This window comes from Hyperolius riggenbachi, chromosome 9 (genome assembly GCF_040937935.1).
Source record: "Hyperolius riggenbachi isolate aHypRig1 chromosome 9, aHypRig1.pri, whole genome shotgun sequence".
In the NCBI taxonomy this organism is placed as follows: Eukaryota; Metazoa; Chordata; class Amphibia; order Anura; family Hyperoliidae; genus Hyperolius; species Hyperolius riggenbachi.
In genome coordinates this window covers 159,755,568-159,773,719 of record NC_090654.1, presented here as the reverse complement: position 1 = coordinate 159,773,719, position 18,152 = coordinate 159,755,568, and the positions used below count along the sequence as shown (strand labels likewise).

Below are 18,152 nucleotides of genomic sequence, written 5' to 3'. Positions count from 1 at the left end.
GCAATGCGGCGTCGGGATTCGGCGGATTCGTATCGTGGAAAATGGCGTCGGGATTCGAATCCACGAATCTCGAATATTTCCTAATATTCGAGGGATTCGTGGATTCGCCGGATTCGTCGTCCCACCCCTAGTCTTAGGTTTAGGCACCACCAGGGGGGTCTTAGGTTTAGGCACCACCAGGGGGGTCTTATGTTTAGGCACCACCAGGGAGGTCTTAGGTTTAGGCACCACCAGGGGGGTCTTAGGTTTAGGCACCAACAGGGGGGTCTTAGGTTTAGGCACCACCAGGGGGGTCTTAGGTTTAGGCACCACCAGGGGGGTCTTAGGTTTAGGCACCACCAGGGGGGTCTTAGGTTTAGGCACCACCAGGAGGGTCTTAGGTTTAGGCACCACCAGGAGGGGTCTTAGGTTTAGGCACCACCAGGGGGGTCTTAGGTTTAGGCACCACCAGGGGGGTCTTAGGTTTAGGCACCACCAGGGGGGTCTTAGGTTTAGGCACCACAAGGGGGGTCTTAGGCTTAGGCACCACCAGGGGGGGTCTTAGGTTTAGGCACCACCAGGGGGGTCTTAGGTTTAGGCACCAACAGGGGGGTCTTAGGTTTAGGCACCACCAGGGGGGTCTTAGGTTTAGGCACCACCAGGGGGGTCTAGGGGTTAGGGATAGGTACAGGGAGGGTTCTGTGTTAGAGTAGGCTTAGGTATAGTTTTAGTAAAATTTTAGTAATAGTTACTAATGTTTTACAACACTTATTACGAACGTAGTTATATTTATATCATCGTTATAAAGAATATTTTCAGATTTTATTATAAGAACAAATCATAAATGAAGGTTATTCACAATAATATACAATTATAACAATTAAACATATATTATTGTTTTTTTAATAAACGTAATTATAAGTTTAACTTTTGAAACAGGGAAGATTAACGTTTTCACAATTTCCGATTTCATAAACATTATTTCATGATTTATAATTTTGTTAAACATTATTTGTAAACGAAATATAGCACACTATTTTTATAAACGCTATTAATGATTAATTATTAATTAGAGTTTACACCCCGCGCCCTTTTTGTCCGGGCGCCCTTTTTGTACGTACGCCAAAAAAAAGTGTTCAGTACCTCACCTTTATTTAAAATGAATGAGGCATGGATCCCGGAGGGCTACTGCCTGCCCGAAGACTAAGTCAGTCCCCACACACACAGCATCTCTGCCTGCATGCCGTGTGACTGCCTGCCCCAAGACTAAGTCAGTCCCCATAAAGCAGGGACGGGCCGAGGCAGAGGCTGGACAGGCACCAGCCTCGGGGCACAGTAGGGTGAGGACGCATTCCTGTGTGCTCTCCTTGCTGCACGCTCGCCCGCATTGCTTTGCGCTTTTCCTGGTTGCCTGCCACCCTGACAACTTTCTCTGGGATCTCTCCCGCGTGCCTGGCGCTTGCCGCTGTGTACTTTCTTCTTCCTGTCCCCTAGTTTCTGTGTCAGCTTTCTAGAGCGCACTGCCTGCCCATTAACAGCGTGATGACAGGCACGGCTATAGCATTGTGTTGCTAGGCAACAGCAGGAAGCTGCCTTTGTTGTAAGGGAAGTGGTGCCGGCTTCCTGTAGAGTTGCCTGTTTACAAGACGCACGCTGCACGTTTGAGCTGTGGCTGATCTGGACGGGGAGGGGGAGGCTTCCCCCCTGATAGTATTCAATAAGAGAGCAGTAATGTGAGTAAAACGTCACGTCATGCCTTTGGATGTCTGAGGGGAGAGGGACAGAGCTTTTGTTTGTCACATGGATGCCTGGAAGCAGGTATGGAAGAGGGGGGTGGGATTTTGAAAAAGAGACAGAGAGTGTGTATGTGTGTGTATACTGTTTGCGTGTGTGTATGCATCATATGTGTGTGTGTGTGTGTACAGTGGATGTATAGTGTGTGTGTGTGTGTGTGTGTATACAGTGTGTGTGTCTGTACTATATGTGTGTGTGTGCACTGTGTGTGTGTGTGTGTGTGTGTGTGTGTGTGTGTGTGTGTGTGTGTGTGTGTGTGTGTGTGTGTGTGTGTGTGTGTGCTCTGTATGTGCGTGTATACACAGTGTGTGTGTGTACTGTATGTGTGTGTGTGTGTGTGTGTGTGTGTGTGTGTGTGTGTGTACAGCGTGTGTGTACAGTGTGTGTGTGTGTGTGTGTGTGTGTGTGTGTGTGTGTGTGTGTGTGTGTGTGTGTGTGTGTGTGTGTGTGTGTGTGTGTGTGTGTGTGTGTGTGTGTGTGTGTGTGTGTGTGTGTGTGTGTGTGTGTGTGTGTGCTGTATGAGTGTGTGTGCGTGTATACAGTGTGAGTGTGCAGTGGCGTAGCTAGGGTGTCTGGTCTGGAAATTTACCAACACCGCCCCCCCCCCCCCAAAAGCGAAGTGTGCAGCGGCAAAAAAATGAGTGTGGACATGACATCACATGGGCGGGGGTAACTGTAACAGTAAGGCAGTGTGCTCATATAGGTAGCCAGAATAGTTGCCCCCAGCATAGGTTAGAAAGGTAGGTGCCCCCAGTATAGGTTAGTTAGGTAGGTGCCTCCAATATAGGTAGCCAGTATAGTTGCCACCAGTATCGGCTAGCTAGGTAGGTAGGTGCCCCCATTACAGGTTAGATAGGTAGGTGTCCCAGTATAGATTACATAGGTAGCTGCCCACAGTATAGGTTAGATTGGTAGGTGCTTCCAGAGTAGGTTAGAGAGGTAGCTGCCCCCCAGTATAGGTTAGATAGGTAGGTGCCCCCCAGTATAGGTTAGATTAGGTAGGTCCCCCCCAGCAAAGGTTAGATAGGTAGCTGCCCCCAGTATAGATTAGATTAGGTAGGTGCCCCCAGTATAGGTTAGATAGGTAGCTGGCCCCGAGTATAGGTTAGATTAGGTAGGTGCCCCCAGTATAGGTTAGATAGGTAGCTGCCCCCCAGTATAGGTTAGATTAGGTAGCTGCTGCCCAGTATAGGTTAGATTAGGTAGGTGCCCCCCATTATAGGTTATATAGGTAGCTGCCCCCAGTATAGGTTAGATAGGTAGCTGCCCCCCAGTATAGGTTAGATTAGGTAGGTGCCCCCAGTATAGGTTAGATAGGTAGCTGCCCCCCAGTATAGGTTAGATTAGGTAGCTGCTGCCCAGTATAGGTTACATTAGGTAGGTGCCCCCCAGTATAGGTTAGATAGGTAGCTGCCCCCAAGTATAGGTCAGATAGATAGCTGCCCCCCAGTATAGGTTAGATAGGTAGCTTCCCCCCAGTATAGGTTAGATTAGGTAGGTGCCCCCCAGTATAGGTTAGATAGGTAGCTGCCCCCCAGTATAGGTTAGATTAGGTAGGTGCCTCCCAGTATAGGTTAGATTAGGTAGGTGCCCCCCAGTATAGGTTAGATAGGTAGCTGCCCCCCAGTATTAGGTAGGTGCCCCCCTAATGGAGGGGTGAGCCGCGGGGAGGGCAGCCCGACCTCTCCCAGGGCTGCCCTCCGTGCTCCCCCCTCCCAACTGCAGAGAGCAATGCATGCGCAGGGAAGCCTGTAGCAAACTACTCACCTACCTGGTTCCAATCGCCGCTCATTCGCCGCCAGTCTCCTCTCTGCATACGCTGATACTCACGCTGCTTCCTGTTTAGCCGGAAGAAGCATGTATATCAGCGTACACAGTGTGTGCGTGCAGTGGCGTAGCTAGGGTGTTTGACACCCGGTGTGGATAATTTACCAACACCCCCCCCCCCCCAAAAAAAAAAAATGTGCAGCGGCAAAAAAATGAGTGTGGACATGACATCACATGGGTGGGGGTAACTGTAACAGTAAGGCAGTGGGCTAATATAGGTAGCCAGAATAGTTGCCCCAGCATAGGTTAGATAGGTAGGTGCCCCCAGTATAGGTTAGTTAGGTAGGTGCCTCCAATATAGGTAGCCAGTATAGTTGCCACCAGTATCGGCTAGCTAGGTAGGTAGGTGCCCCTAATACAGGTTAGATAGGTAGGTGCCCCAGTATAGATTACATAGGTAGCTGCCAACAGTATAGGTTAGATTAGGTAGGTCCCCCCCAGCAAAGGTTAGATAGGTAGCTGCCCCCCAGTATAGATTAGATTAGGTAGGTGCCACCAGTATAGGTTAGATAGGTAGCTGGCCCCCAGTATAGGTTAGATAGGTAGCTGCTGCCCAGTATAGGTTAGATTAGGTAGGTGCCCCCCATTATAGGTTAGATAGGTAGCTGCCCCCAGTATAGGTTAGATAGGTAGCTGCCCCCCAGTATAGGTTAGATAGGTAGGTACCCCCCAGTATAGGTTAGATTAGGTAGGTGCCCCCCAGTATAGGTTAGATAGGTAGCTGCCCCCCAGTATAGGTTAGATAGGTAGCTGCTGCCCGGTATAGGTTAGATTAGGTAGGTGCCCCCCATTATAGGTTAGATTAGGTAGTTTCCCCCAGTATAGGTTAGATAGGTAGCTGCCCCCCAGTATAGGTTAGATAGGTAGCTGCCCCCCAGTATAAGTTAGATAGGTAGCTGCCCCCCAGTATAGGTTAGATAGGTAGCTGCCCCCCAGTATTAGGTTAGATAGGTAGCTGCCCCCCAGTATAGGTTAGATTAGATAGGTGCCCCCCAGTATAGGTTAGATTAGATAGGTGCCCCCCAGTATAGGTTAGATAGGTAGCTGCCCCCCAGTATTAGGTAGGTGCCCCCCCTAATGGAGGGGTGAGCCTCAGCCGTGTGGAAGGCAGCCTGACCTCTCCCAGGACTGCCCTCCGTGCTCCCCCCTCCCAACTGCAGAGAGCAATGCGTGCGCAGGGAAGCCTGTACCAAACTACTCATCTACCTGGTTCCAATCGCCGCTCACTAGCCGCCAGTCTCCTCTCTGCATACGCTGATACACATGCTGCTTCCTGTTTAGCCGGAAGCAGCATGTATATCAGCGTCTATGCAGAGAGGAGACTGGCGGCTAGTGAGTGGCGATTGGAACCAGGTAGGTGAGTAGTTTGGTGCAGGCTTCCCTGTGCACGCATTGCTCTCTGCAGTTGTGAGGGGGGAGCACGATGCACGCACACACACGCACATACATACAGTACAGATAAAACAGAAAGGACCGGCACCGCTGTCTTGTATCAAAGCTCTTTTATTAGCACCAAAGTGGCAGCAGTGACAGACTGCTGTTTCGGTTTACACCTTTATCAAACTGCTCAAAGCCATAAAAATTGTGACAAGACAAACACCTTTAAATACCCCCTTCCTGTATGGGAGGGGCCCCAGAGCGGACCTGAGAGGGAACTTCAATGGTAATATGCAAATATGCTCATGTTTCATGCACACTGAAAAAAAGTGTAATACCTGAATTAGCTTGTACACCACACCCCCAAGCTGGGATGGATGGATGATCACTTCCAAAAAAGGGAAACACTTTCTCCTCCTGTCCCTCCTCCAGCCAGCCACTCACAGCTGTGCAGGCAGTGCTCTGACAACTTCCAGGTCAACCCGGAAGTAGTCAACACATTATGGTCATTGGAGTGATCAGGTTGCAGTATTACCAAAAGTGGCCACAAGATGGCTCACTAAAGGTCGGTGCGACATTAAAGTTGCACCCTGCAGTAAAAAATGAAAAGTTCAAGATTAAGCCACAAGATGTCAGTGTGTGCAAAAATTCTAATGCAGTCAATAATTTGCATAGACAATGAGTTTGAGGGCTGGTGCACACCAAAACCTGCTAGCAGATCCGCAAAATGCTAGCAGATTTTGAAACGCTTTTTCTTCTTTTTCTGTAGCGTTTCAGCTAGCGTTTTGCGGTTTTGTCTAGCGGTTTTGGTATAGTAGATTTCCTGTATTGTTACAGTAAAGCTGTTACTGAACAGCTACTGTAACAAAAAACGCCTGGCAAACCGCTCTGAAGTGCCGTTTTTCAGAGCGGTTTGCGTTTTTCCTATACTTAACATTGAGGCAGAAACGCACCCGCAATCCAAAAAATGCCTCACCCAGGCATTTTTCGTTTCTTCAAAACGCCTGCCGCTCTGGTGTGCACCACCCCATTGAGATACATTGACCAAGCAGATCCGCAGCCGCAAGCGGATCTGAAAACGCCCAAAAAGCCGCTCGGTGTGCACCAGCCCTAAGTATATTTTAAGTGCGACAAAAACGTCGCATCAAGAATACAAAAAGCAGTGTTGTTCTCCTACCTGGTTCGCTGAGGGTGAACATTAAAAGCAAAATCTGGAAAAAGAGCATAAAATAAACATATGAAAACGTGATTAACTCAAGAGGTTCTGATGTCACTAGATACAAAAACTAAGATCATATTCGCGGTTTAAACCACCCACTCCAAAAGTATTCAGTTTCCTGATCCAAAAGGCCTCCTTTTTAAGTAAGGCCTTGTCCCTATCCGAGCCCCTCCAAGTATTCGGGACCCCATCGATTGCCATTATGCGCAATTGTGACACTGCGTGTTTATGCAAATGAAAATGTTGCGCTACCGCCAAAGTGCAATTCGGGTCGCGTATATTCGATTTATGCGACGAGAAACGCTCCTTAAGTCGCTGAGTGGTTTTGCCTACATAGCCAAAACCACATGGGCATTTAATCATATATACGACGTACCGAGAGTTACAATCGTATCGGCCACGTATTTTAAAGGGGACACCCGTTGAGGGATGGCAGAAAGTGTCCCCCCTGATAACATGTCCACACATGTGGCATGATAAACAAGGGTACATGCCCCTTCTGCCCGTGTCCCCAACAGGGCCCCCACTCCTAGTAATTTTGTCCCGAACTGTTGGTGCCCTTTTAAAGGACATCAACGGGGGATATCGTAGTTCTGGAATCGATGGGAATCCTTCACTCAAAATGTGCCAATGTTTGCGACTTGTACGTGCAATCATGTTACTGCAGGTATTATATGTGGATATGAAAGGTAACCTAAGGCTTCTCCTTCTACCTATTCTATCACGTTTCTCAGTTTGGAACGTATTTTCAGGGTAACCCCGGGCCCTAAACTTACTCCTCATTTCTTCCTGTCTCCTCTCCCTGACCTCAGTATCTGTGACAATGTCCGCCACTCTCTTAAGCTGCCCTAGTGGTATACTATCTCTGGTGCCGTCAGGGTGGAAACTCCTATAGTGCAACAGGGAGTTCCTATCAGTCTCTTTGACAAATAAATCCGTATCGAAGTGACCATCTTGCAAAATGACTCGAGTGTCCAAAAAGGAGACACTACTGGGCAGTGGTGCTCAGCAGAGCTCGAATATTCGAGTAGCTCGAATATTCGAGCTCTTTTTCAGCTATTCGAGCTCGGTATTCGAGCTCCGAATAGCTGCAGCTATTCGAATGGGCTATTCGAGTAAACGCGAATAGCCCATTCACTATTCGAGCTATTCGAGCAAACGGCGCTATTCGAGCTCGAATACCGAGCTCGAATAGCGTCATAGCCCAGATTGATGTCCTTAGAGCCAATCAGAGGGCTCCCAGGCCCTCTGACGGCAGCCAATCACAGAGGGGGACCCTGGCCAGCCCCTACCCTATAAATAGCGGCCGCCATGTTCCGTTTCTCCGTCCTTGCCTGAGACTTGCATAGAGAGAGAGTTGCTCCTTTGTGCTTTGGCTTAGCAAGAGCTTTATTGTGGTCATTTACCTAGCGTTTTTGCTCACATACACCTCCTATACACACCTATATTGTTGTTAGTTAGATAGACATTGTATTTTAGTTAGTAGCTTTTGTGTTACATAGAGACAGGCCAGCTGCTGCAGGCTTACAGCTTTAGGCCTCAGGGCCTGCCTGTGTGGGCAGCTGTCCTCCTGTCCTCTGTTAGTTTATTTCTCATTAGTATTAGACAGTATTAGACAGTATTAGACAGTATTTCTGCTGTCCCTTTACTACTTAGTGATTGTATTTTGTATTGTAGTTATATACTACTGTAACTGTAGTAGGACACTCACTGTCACTGTTCATACTAGGCTACTAGCTCGGACTCCTGCGTGTGTGTGTGCACTCACTGTCTGTGTACTGTACACACACTCTATTTCCTTCTGATTACTGATTGATTATTGTAAATTCTACTTCCTGACAGTTACTACTTACTTACTGTAGTAGGGACACTCACTCAGTCACTGTTCATAGGCCAGCTCCTGCGCGTGTTTGCGCGTGCGTGCACTCACTGTCTGTAGTGTACACACACTCTATTTCCTTGTGATTACTACTGATAGTGATTATTGTAACTGCTGCTAGTTGTACTTCCTGACTGTTACTACTTACTTACTGTACTAGGGACACTCACTCACTCTCTGTTCATAGGCCAGCTCCTGCGCGTGTTTGCGTGTGCGTGCACTCACTGTCTGTAGTGTACACACACTCTATTTCCTTGTGATTACTACTGATTATTGTAACTGCTGCTAGTTGTACTTCCTGACTGTTACTACTTACTTACTGTACTAGGGACACTCACTCACTCACTCTCTGTTCATAGGCCAGCTCCTGCGCGTGTTTGCGCGTGCGTGCACTCACTGTCTGTAGTGTACACACGCTCTATTTCCTTGTGATTACTACTGATTATTGTAACTGCTGCTAGTTGTACTTCCTGACTGTTACTACTTACTTACGGTACTAGGGACACTCACTCACTCTCTGTTCATAGGCCAGCTCCTGCGCGTGTTTGCGCGTGCGTGCACTCACTGTCTGTAGTGTACACACACTCTATTTCCTTGTGATTACTACTGATTATTGTAACTGCTGCTAGTTGTACTTCCTGACTGTTACTACTTACTTACTGTACTAGGGACACTCACTCACTCTCTGTTCATAGGCCAGCTCCTGCGCGTGTTTGCGCGTGCGTGCACTCACTGTCTGTAGTGTACACACACTCTATTTCCTTGTGATTACTACTGATAGTGATTATTGTAACTGCTGCTAGTTGTACTTCCTGACTGTTACTACTTACTTACTGTACTAGGGACACTCACTCACTCACTCTCTGTTCATAGGCCAGCTCCTGCGCGTGTTTGCGCGTGCATGCACTCACTGTCTGTAGTGTACACACACTCTATTTCCTTGTGATTACTACTGATTATTGTAACTGCTGCTAGTTGTACTTCCTGACTGTTACTACTTACTTACGGTACTAGGGACACTCACTCACTCTCTGTTCATAGGCCAGCTCCTGCGCGTGTTTGCGCGTGCGTGCACTCACTGTCTGTAGTGTACACACACTCTATTTCCTTGTGATTACTACTGATTATTGTAACTGCTGCTAGTTGTACTTCCTGACTGTTACTACTTACTTACTGTACTAGGGACACTCACTCACTCACTCTCTGCTCATAGGCCAGCTCCTGCGCGTGTTTGCGCGTGCGTGCACTCACTGTCTGTAGTGTACACACACTCTATTTCCTTGTGATTACTACTGATTATTTTAACTGCTGCTAGTTGTACTTCCTGACTGTTACTACTTACTTACGGTACTAGGGACACTCACTCACTCTCTGTTCATAGGCCAGCTCCTGCGCGTGTTTGCGCGTGCGTGCACTCACTGTCTGTAGTGTACACACACTCTATTTCCTTGTGATTACTACTGATTATTGTAACTGCTGCTAGTTGTACTTCCTGAATGTTACTACTTACTTACGGTACTAGGGACACTCACTCACTCTCTGTTCATAGGCCAGCTCCTGCGCGTGTTTGCGCGTGCGTGCACTCACTGTCTGTAGTGTACACACACTCTATTTCCTTGTGATTACTACTGATTATTGTAACTGCTGCTAGTTGTACTTCCTGACTGTTACTACTTACTTACTGTACTAGGGAGTCGGGACACTCACTCAGTCACCTCACCCACCAACCCACCCCATTAAAGTACCCCACTTTTCTCCCGCCCTTTTCAAAAACTTTTGTGTTTACGCCCAAAACATCGAAGATGTCTGGAAGTGGCAGCCAGCGCGGTTTGGGCAAGGGGAAGGGCAGCAAGGGAATCAGGAGGAGAGGGAGCAGCATTGTGGCAAGCCGCGGCCGCGCCACCATGCACAGTTCCGCAGCAGCAGCAGCGTCAGTGACTAACATTCCTCCCATAGCCACTGGCCGTGGACGCCTTGGGCGCCACCCAGCAGGAGCATCTGCAACTCACGCTGCAGAGACACAGCAGCAGCAGCGTGTAGCACCTGGTCCGATTTTCCTCCAGCCGGGTCGGAAACGTCCCATTGAGGAAAAGGATGCAGACACTGTGGTGCAACTGATGACGGAGGATGAGCAGCCCGCCATCAGCTCTGCATCCGAGGCCTCCACCCTCACCACCACCACCACCCCTGTTCGCAGCAGCCGCCCAGCAGGGCCTGGGGAGGAGGCCAGTTCACCGTCACAAGTTGGCGACCTGTCACTCAGCAGTATTTTTACCCCAGGCACCATCAGGGTATTGTCTGCTGTTGTTGGCGATTTGGAGGAGGAGATGCTGATGGGCACTTTGGGGGATGAGGGATTGGACAGCAAGACTGTGGCGACAGTCAAGCAGCCCATCCATGCATCAGGAGAGGAGTTTGGGGGGTCATCATCCCAGCAGGACATGTTTCAGGAGGGGGAGGATGATGATGACACGGCGACAGACAGAGACTGGGTGCCACCACCTCCAGGGGATGTCGTCCTCAGCAGCTCTGAGGAGGAGGAGGAGGATGCGCTTGTGGGCCTTGCAAGGAGGCGCATCATTGCAAGCATTGGCAGCAGTAGGCAGGTCCCACAGCCTGCTGGTGTCTCAGGCTCAGCAGCAGCAGCAGCATCTGTCAGTACCACCACCAGCCGCACCCAAGCCCCCCCCCCCAACCACCACAGGGTGACAGGCAGCAGCGGTTCCATGCCGTAGGGGGTCGTTTTTGTCACCAATCTGGCGTTTTTTCACCATGCCTACAGTGTACAGCAAGTACGCCACTTGCAACCACTGTCAGCGGAAGTTGAGCAGAGGTGCAGACCCCTTAAAGTTCAGCACCAGCTCGCTCATCAACCACCTTGCTGCGAAACATTTCCACCAGCATGAGGAGTTCCAGAGGCTGAAGGCATCTGGTGCTGGCAGTGGCACCACACCCATCACTGCACAGCCTTCAGCCACCCGCCCTCCTGCTCCTCCAGCAGCACCAGCAGGAGTGCGGAAACGCACTGCTCCTCCCCCCTCTGCAACTCCTGCCGCCGACACTGAGGCCTGTTCTGGCAGCCAGTCCTCAGTGGCCTCCTCTGCTGTGTCTGCTGATTCCCGTGCCAGCAAAAGGCCACGCCAGAGCCTTTTGAGCGAGTCCTTCCAGGGGGTGGTTAGGGCTCTGCCTCCCAGCAGCCGTCGCGTGCGGCAGCTGAACGGCTTGCTGGCACGGGCCATGTGCTCCCAACTCCTGTCGTACACGCTCGTGCAGGAGGGGAGCGACATACGGGCGCTGCTTGCTTGTGCAGCCCCAGACTGGCAGCTCCCCAGCAGACACTTCTTCGCCCGCAAGGCCATTCCTGCACTGCACCGCTTTGTGATGGCCAATGTGGAGCGAGGGCTGGAGCACGCGGTTGGTGAAAGGGTCCACGTCACCATGGACTCCTGGAGCAGCCGCTTCGGGACAGGCCGCTACCTGTCTTTCACTGTCCACTGGGTCAGCTTGGTGGAAGGGGGTGAGGATGGGAGAGCAGCAGCGGGCACAGCAACAGCAACACAGTGGGTGGTGCCCCCCCGCAGGGTCAGGGGAACTGCAGCAGGTTCCTCCGATCCTCTGCCATCCTCCGGCACACCTGGCCAAACCCCCCGCCTCAGCAGCAGCGTGAAGGCCCGCCACTGCCAAGCGCTGCTGCACTTGGTCAGCCTTGGGAAGACCAAGCTGACGGCAACCCATGTGTTGGCCAAACTCCAGGAGCAGGAGAGGATTTGGCTGACCCCCAGAGGCCTCAGAGTCGGAGAGGTGGTGGCCGACAATGGGGCCAATCTGGTTGCCGCAATAGACAGGGGAAACCTGACCCACATCCCCTGTCTTGCCCACGTGCTGAAGCTGGTGGTGCAAAAGTTCTTGCGCACCTACCAGGGGATGGGCGAACTGCTGGAAACGGCAAGGAATGTTGTGCGTCACTTCCGGCGCTCGGCTGCAGCCTGTGCGAGCCTGGAAGACGTGCAAAAGGAGCTGGATCTGCCACGCCATCGGCTGATCCTTGACGTTCCGACTCGCTGGAACTCCACCCTGGCGATGTTGGAGCGTCTGGTTGAACAAAAGCACGCTGTCAACCAGTACCTTGCCCTGGCCACTGTTTCCGCCGCTCGGAGAAGGGACAAGACCAGCAACATCCCGTCCATCGTCCCCGATGATGACTGGAGGCACATGCAGCAGGTGTGCTTAGTGCTGGCTCCCTTTCTGCAGGCCACTAACATGGTGAGCAGGGACCATGCTATGGTCTGCGAGTGGGTGCCCCTGGTTTGTCTGCTGAACAGGGCCCTCGATGCTTTGCTGGAACAGGGAGCGGCAGCCTTGGACCAGCAGGAGCGGCAAGCAGCTGCACAGTCCACCTCTGAGGGGGAGGAGGAGGAGGACTTGGTGGAGGTCCCTGACCTTGCTGCTGATGAGGGGGATCAGCACAGCGCAGCTGAGTTGGTGCGGGGGTGGAGAGAGGATGAGGCGGCAGAGGAGGAGGATGAGGAGGACAGCACTGCCGTCGATGTGCCAGCAGACGTGGCCCGCCTCTTCCCAATGGCAGCGCACATGCTGGCGTGCGCAAGGACCCCAGGGTGATCCAGATGAAGCAGAGGGAGGACATCTGGATCAGCATGATGTTGGACCCACGCCTCAAGGGGAAGTTGAGCCAGTTCCTGCCACCTGCAGGAGGAGACCCAGCGCAACAAATAAGGAGCTTGCAGCAGGCCCTTGTTGAGCGCTTGGAGGAAGCCTTCCCCCAGCCTTCCACCCCCACTGTCCAGCAGCCAGCACAGAGGCAGCAGCAGGTGCCTGCATCCAGCAGCAAGCGCCCCACAGACCTGCTGTCTCTCAGCCACGAGCTCTACAGGACTGTAGAGGCTCCGGCAGCAGTGACTAGAGAGGAGGTGCATGATGCAGCAGCATCCTCCTCCGGTCACAGCCAGCGCCTGACCCGCATGGTGGCTGACTACATGGGGTCCTACAGCGGGCTTGACAGCGATGCCCCTGTTGATCCCATGGAGTATTGGGTCAAGCGCCTGGAGATCTGGAGCGAGCTGGCGCAGTACGCCCTGGAAGTGCTGTCCTGCCCCCCTTCCAGCGTGCTGTCCGAGCGCTGCTTCAGTGCAGCTGGTGGCGTGGTCACCGAGAAACGCTCACGTCTGTCTCACAAGTCTGTGGACAGACTGACGTTTCTCAAGATGAACCAGGCGTGGGTGGAAGGCGAGTTCCTGGCCCCTGTTGTCGGCGAGAGGGGGACATGAACTGGCTAAGAACCATCGTTAATGTGCCTTACCACCCTTTACCACCTCCTGGCTCCTGCTCACTAAGCCAGCCTGGTTCAGTTTGACTATTGCGTCGCCTGCAGCCACACATTTTACACCTACAGTGGGCTGCTGTGTACTGCCCTTCTGCTGTCTGTCTGTGTTTCCCACTGCCAGGGTACACAGAATTACCTTCTGCTGCCACACTGCCACCAGCTATTACGTCAAACAATAGCTGCTCACATTACTCCTCCACTCCTCCTGCTACTGCTGCTGTCGGTCTGTGTTTCCCACTGCCAGGGTACACAAAATTACATTCTGCTGCCACTCTGCCACCAGCTATTACGTCAAACAATAGCTATATATCTGTGTAATTGGTTGTACAAACAAAACCAAAAAACCATTAAAAAAAAAAAAGGTTTAATTTTTCTGAGGTGCCCGGGTTGAAAACTGTGTTGTCCCAGTTGTGTATTGGACACGATGTGGGCTGCACGACCGCTGTCTGGGACCTCCTGTTGTGTTTATTTACAGCCCTGGTATCACCGCTAGGTACCAGGGCTATTATGTCACGCTGCCTGCCTGCTGCCACACTCACACTACTCCTCCATTCCTCCTGCTGCTGCTGTCTGTCTGTGTTTCCCACTGCCAGGGTACACAGAATTACCTTCTGCTGCCACACTGCCACCAGCTATTACGTCAAACAATAGCTGCTCACATTACTCCTCCATTCCTCCTGCTACTGCTGCTGTCGGTCTGTGTTTCCCACTGCCAGGGTACACAAAATTACATTCTGCTGCCACTCTGCCACCAGCTATTACGTCAAACAATAGCTATATATCTGTGTAATTGGTTGTACAAACAAAACCAAAAAAACATTAAAAAAAAAAAAAAGGTTTAATTTTTCTGAGGTGCCCGGGTTGAAAACTGTGTTGTCCCAGTTGTGTATTGGACACAATGTGGGCTGCACGACCGCTGTCTGGGACCTCCTGTTGTGTTTATTTACAGCCCTGGTATCACCGCTAGGTACCAGGGCTATTATGTCACGCTGCCTGCCTGCTGCCACACTCACACTACTCCTCCATTCCTCCTGCTGCTGCTGTCTGTCTGTGTTTCCCACTGCCAGGGTACACAGAATTACCTTCTGCTGCCACACTGCCACCAGCTATTACGTCAAACAATAGCTGCTCACATTACTCCTCCATTCCTCCTGCTGCTGCTGCTGTCTGTCTGTGTTTCCCACTGCCAGGGTACACAGAATTACATTCTGCTGCCACTCTGCCACCAGCTATTACGTCAAACAATAGCTATATATCTGTGTAATTGGTTGTACAAACAAAACCAAAAAACCATTAAAAAAAAAAAAAAAGGGTTTAATTTTTCTGAGGTGCCCGGGTTGAAAACTGTGTTGTCCCAGTTGTGTATTGGACACGATGTGGGCTGCACGACCGCTGTCTGGGACCTCCTGCCTGCTGTGTTTATTTACAGCCCTGTTATCACCGCAAGGTACCAGGGCTATTATGTCACGCTGCCTGCCTGCTGCCACACTCACACTACTCCTCCATTCCTCCTGCTGCTGCTGTCTGTCTGTGTTTCCCACTGCCAGGGTACACAGAATTACCTTCTGCTGCCACACTGCCACCAGCTATTACGTCAAACAATAGCTGCTCACATTACTCCTCCATTCCTCCTGCTATTGCTGCTGTCGGTCTGTGTTTCCCACTGCCAGGGTACACAGAATTACATTCTGCTGCCACTCTGCCACCAGCTATTACGTCAAACAATAGCTATATATCTGTGTAATTGGTTGTACAAACAAAACCAAAAAACCATTAAAAAAAAAAAAAAAAGGTTTAATTTTTCTGAGGTGCCCGGGTTGAAAACTGTGTTGTCCCAGTTGTGTATTGGACACGATGTGGGCTGCACGACCGCTGTCTGGGACCTCCTGTTGTGTTTATTTACAGCCCTGGTATCACCGCTAGGTACCAGGGCTATTATGTCACGCTGCCTGCCTGCTGCCACACTCACACTACTCCTCCATTCCTCCTGCTGCTGCTGCTGTCTGTCTGTGTTTCCCACTGCCAGGGTACACAGAATTACCTTCTGCTGCCACACTGCCACCAGCTATTACGTCAAACAATAGCTGCTCACATTACTCCTCCATTCCTCCTGCTACTGCTGCTGTCTGTCTGTGTTTCCCACTGCCAGGGTACACAGAATTACATTCTTCTGCCACCAGCTATTACGTCAAACAATAGCTATATATCTGTGTAATTGGTTGTACAAACAAAACCAAAAAACCATTAAAAAAAAAAAAAGGTTTAATTTTTCTGAGGTGCCCGGGTTGAAAACTGTGTTGTCCCAGTTGTGTATTGGACACGATGTGGGCTGCACGACCGCTGTCTGGGACCTCCTGTTGTGTTTATTTACAGCCCTGGTATCACCGCTAGGTACCAGGGCTATTATGTCACGCTGCCTGCCTCATTGACTGCCTGCTGCCACACACTCATCCTCCTCCTCCTGCTGCTGAATTTACCTCCTGCTGTCTGTGTGTTTCCACTGCCAGGGAGCACATACAATGGCGCTTCCAACATGCGTGCGCCACCAGCTATTTGTTACGCTCAAAAATAGTTGCATTTCTTAAAAAAAAAAAATTGAAAAGAGAAATAAGTGAAGAAGAAGACGATATAGAAGAAAATGAAGAAGATGAAGAAGAAGAAGATGAAGAAGAAGAAGATGAAGAAGAAGAAGAAGGAGAAGAAGAAGAAGATGAAGATGAAGAAAATGAAGAAGAAGAAGAAGAAGAAGATGAAGAAGATGAAGAAGAAGAAGAAGATGAAGAAGATGAAGAAGAAGATGAAGAAGAAGAAGATGAAGAAGATGAAGAAGAAGATGAAGAAGAAGAAGATGAAGAAGAAGAAGATGAAGAAGATGAAGAAGAAGAAGATGATGATGAAGAAGATGAAGAAGATGATGATGAAGAAGATGAAGAAGATGAAGAAGAAGAAGATGAAGAAGAAGAAGAAGAAGACAATATAGAAGAAGAAGAAGATATAGAAGAAGATATAGAAGAAGAAGATATAGAAGAAGAAGATATAGAAGAAGAAGAAGATAGAAGATAAAGAAGAAGAAGAAGTATATACAGTACTGAACAAAATTCTGGACACAACTTCTCTTTTCACTATTTTTTTTTAAAGGAACATCCCCACATAATCACTTGCTGTTGTTACTTGGAAAAAAAGATGTTTCTTGCATCATTCACCCTCAAAACAAGTGTTGGAAGCTATTTAAGGCCAATTCGAATAGTCAGCTTGAATAATGAGCTCGAATACCGACTCGAATAGTGAGCTCGAATTCCGAGGTCGAATCGAATAGTAAAAATTATTCGACTCGAATATTCAACTGACCTCGAATAATTTACTATTCGAATTCGACCAAACTCGAATTTTAAAAAGGGGTATTTGAGCACCACTGCTACTGGGGTCACTATGCGTCCTAAACCGAATATAGGGGCAGGCACTGTGCAGTTGCGATACGAACTCATCCAGGCTCGAACGCGGGCCCCTCCACACGCAAAATATGTCGTCTATAAATCTCCACCAGCACAAAGTGTGCTGGCGGAAAAGACGATTATCATAGACAAATGCCTCCTCATGGAGGGCCATGTATAGATTTGCGTAGGAGGGGGCCATGTTCGAGCCCATTGCCGTGCTCCGCCTCTGCACAAAATACCTGCCCCCAAACGTAAAATAGTTGCACTTGAGTACCACCTCCAACAGTCGCACCAGAAATTTCCTCTGCTAGTGTGAATAGTCAGTGCGGGTCATGATGAACCAGTCAATCGCCTCCACACCCCCATCATGCGGGATGGAGGTGTAGAGGCTCTCAACATCTAGTGTAACAAGTAGCACCAATTTGTACCAATAGCTAAATTTCTGGATGGCCTGCTCCAGCCTCTTGTACATGAAGTACCATCGTATCTTCGTGATACAAGGATGTTTTTGGATAAATTACGAGGTCTTGGTCAAGTCGATGAGGGAGTGCTACTTGTTACACTAGATGTTGAGAGCCTCTACACCTCCATCCCGCATGATGGGGGTGTGGAGGCGATTGACTGGTTCATCATGACCCGCACTGACTATTCACACGAGCAGAGGAAATTTCTGGTGCGACTGTTGGAGGTGGTACTCAAGTGCAACTATTTTACGTTTGGGGCAGGTATTTTGTGCAGAGGCGGGGCACGGCAATGGGCTCGAACGTGGCCCCCTCCTACACAAATCTATACATGGCCCTCCATGAGGAGGCATTTGTCTATGATAATCGTCTTTTCCGCCAGCACGCTTTGTGCTGGTGGAAATTTATAGACGACATGTTTTGCGTGTGGAGGGGCCCGCGTTCGAGCCTGGATTAGTTCGTATCGCAACTGCACAGTGCCTGCCCCTATATTCGGTTTACGACGCATAGTGACCCCAGTAGTGTCTCCTTTTTGGACACTCGAGTCATTTTGCAAGATGGTTACTTCGAGAGGGATTTATTTGTCAAAGAGACTGATAGGAACTCCCTGTTGCACTATAGGAGTTTCCACCCCGACGGCACCAGAGATAGTATACCACTAGGGCAGCTTAAGAGAGTGGCGGACATTGTCACAGATACTGAGGTCAGGGAGAGGAGACAGGAAGAAATGAGGAGTAAGTTTAGGGCCCGGGGTTACCCTGAAAATACGTTCCAAACTGAGAAACGTGATAGAATAGGTAGAAGGAGAAGCCTTAGGTTACCTTTCGTATCCACATATAAT

At 49.9% G+C, this 18,152-nt stretch overlaps 1 protein-coding gene across 2 annotated transcripts in view; it reads right to left on the bottom strand.

Moving 5' to 3' along the window:
• Nucleotides 1-18,152, bottom strand: part of LOC137532765 (sodium- and chloride-dependent GABA transporter 3) — an 843,944-nt gene that overhangs the window by 811,576 nt on the left and 14,216 nt on the right. The window contains exon 1 of one of the 2 annotated variants that reach the window (XM_068253628.1): nt 6,155-6,188. The exons of the other annotated variant lie outside the window; for it this stretch is intronic. The gene's annotated coding sequence lies outside the window, so the exon portion shown is untranslated. Of the gene's footprint in view, nt 1-6,154; nt 6,189-18,152 lie in introns of those variants that run through there. 2 annotated transcript variants of the gene reach the window in all.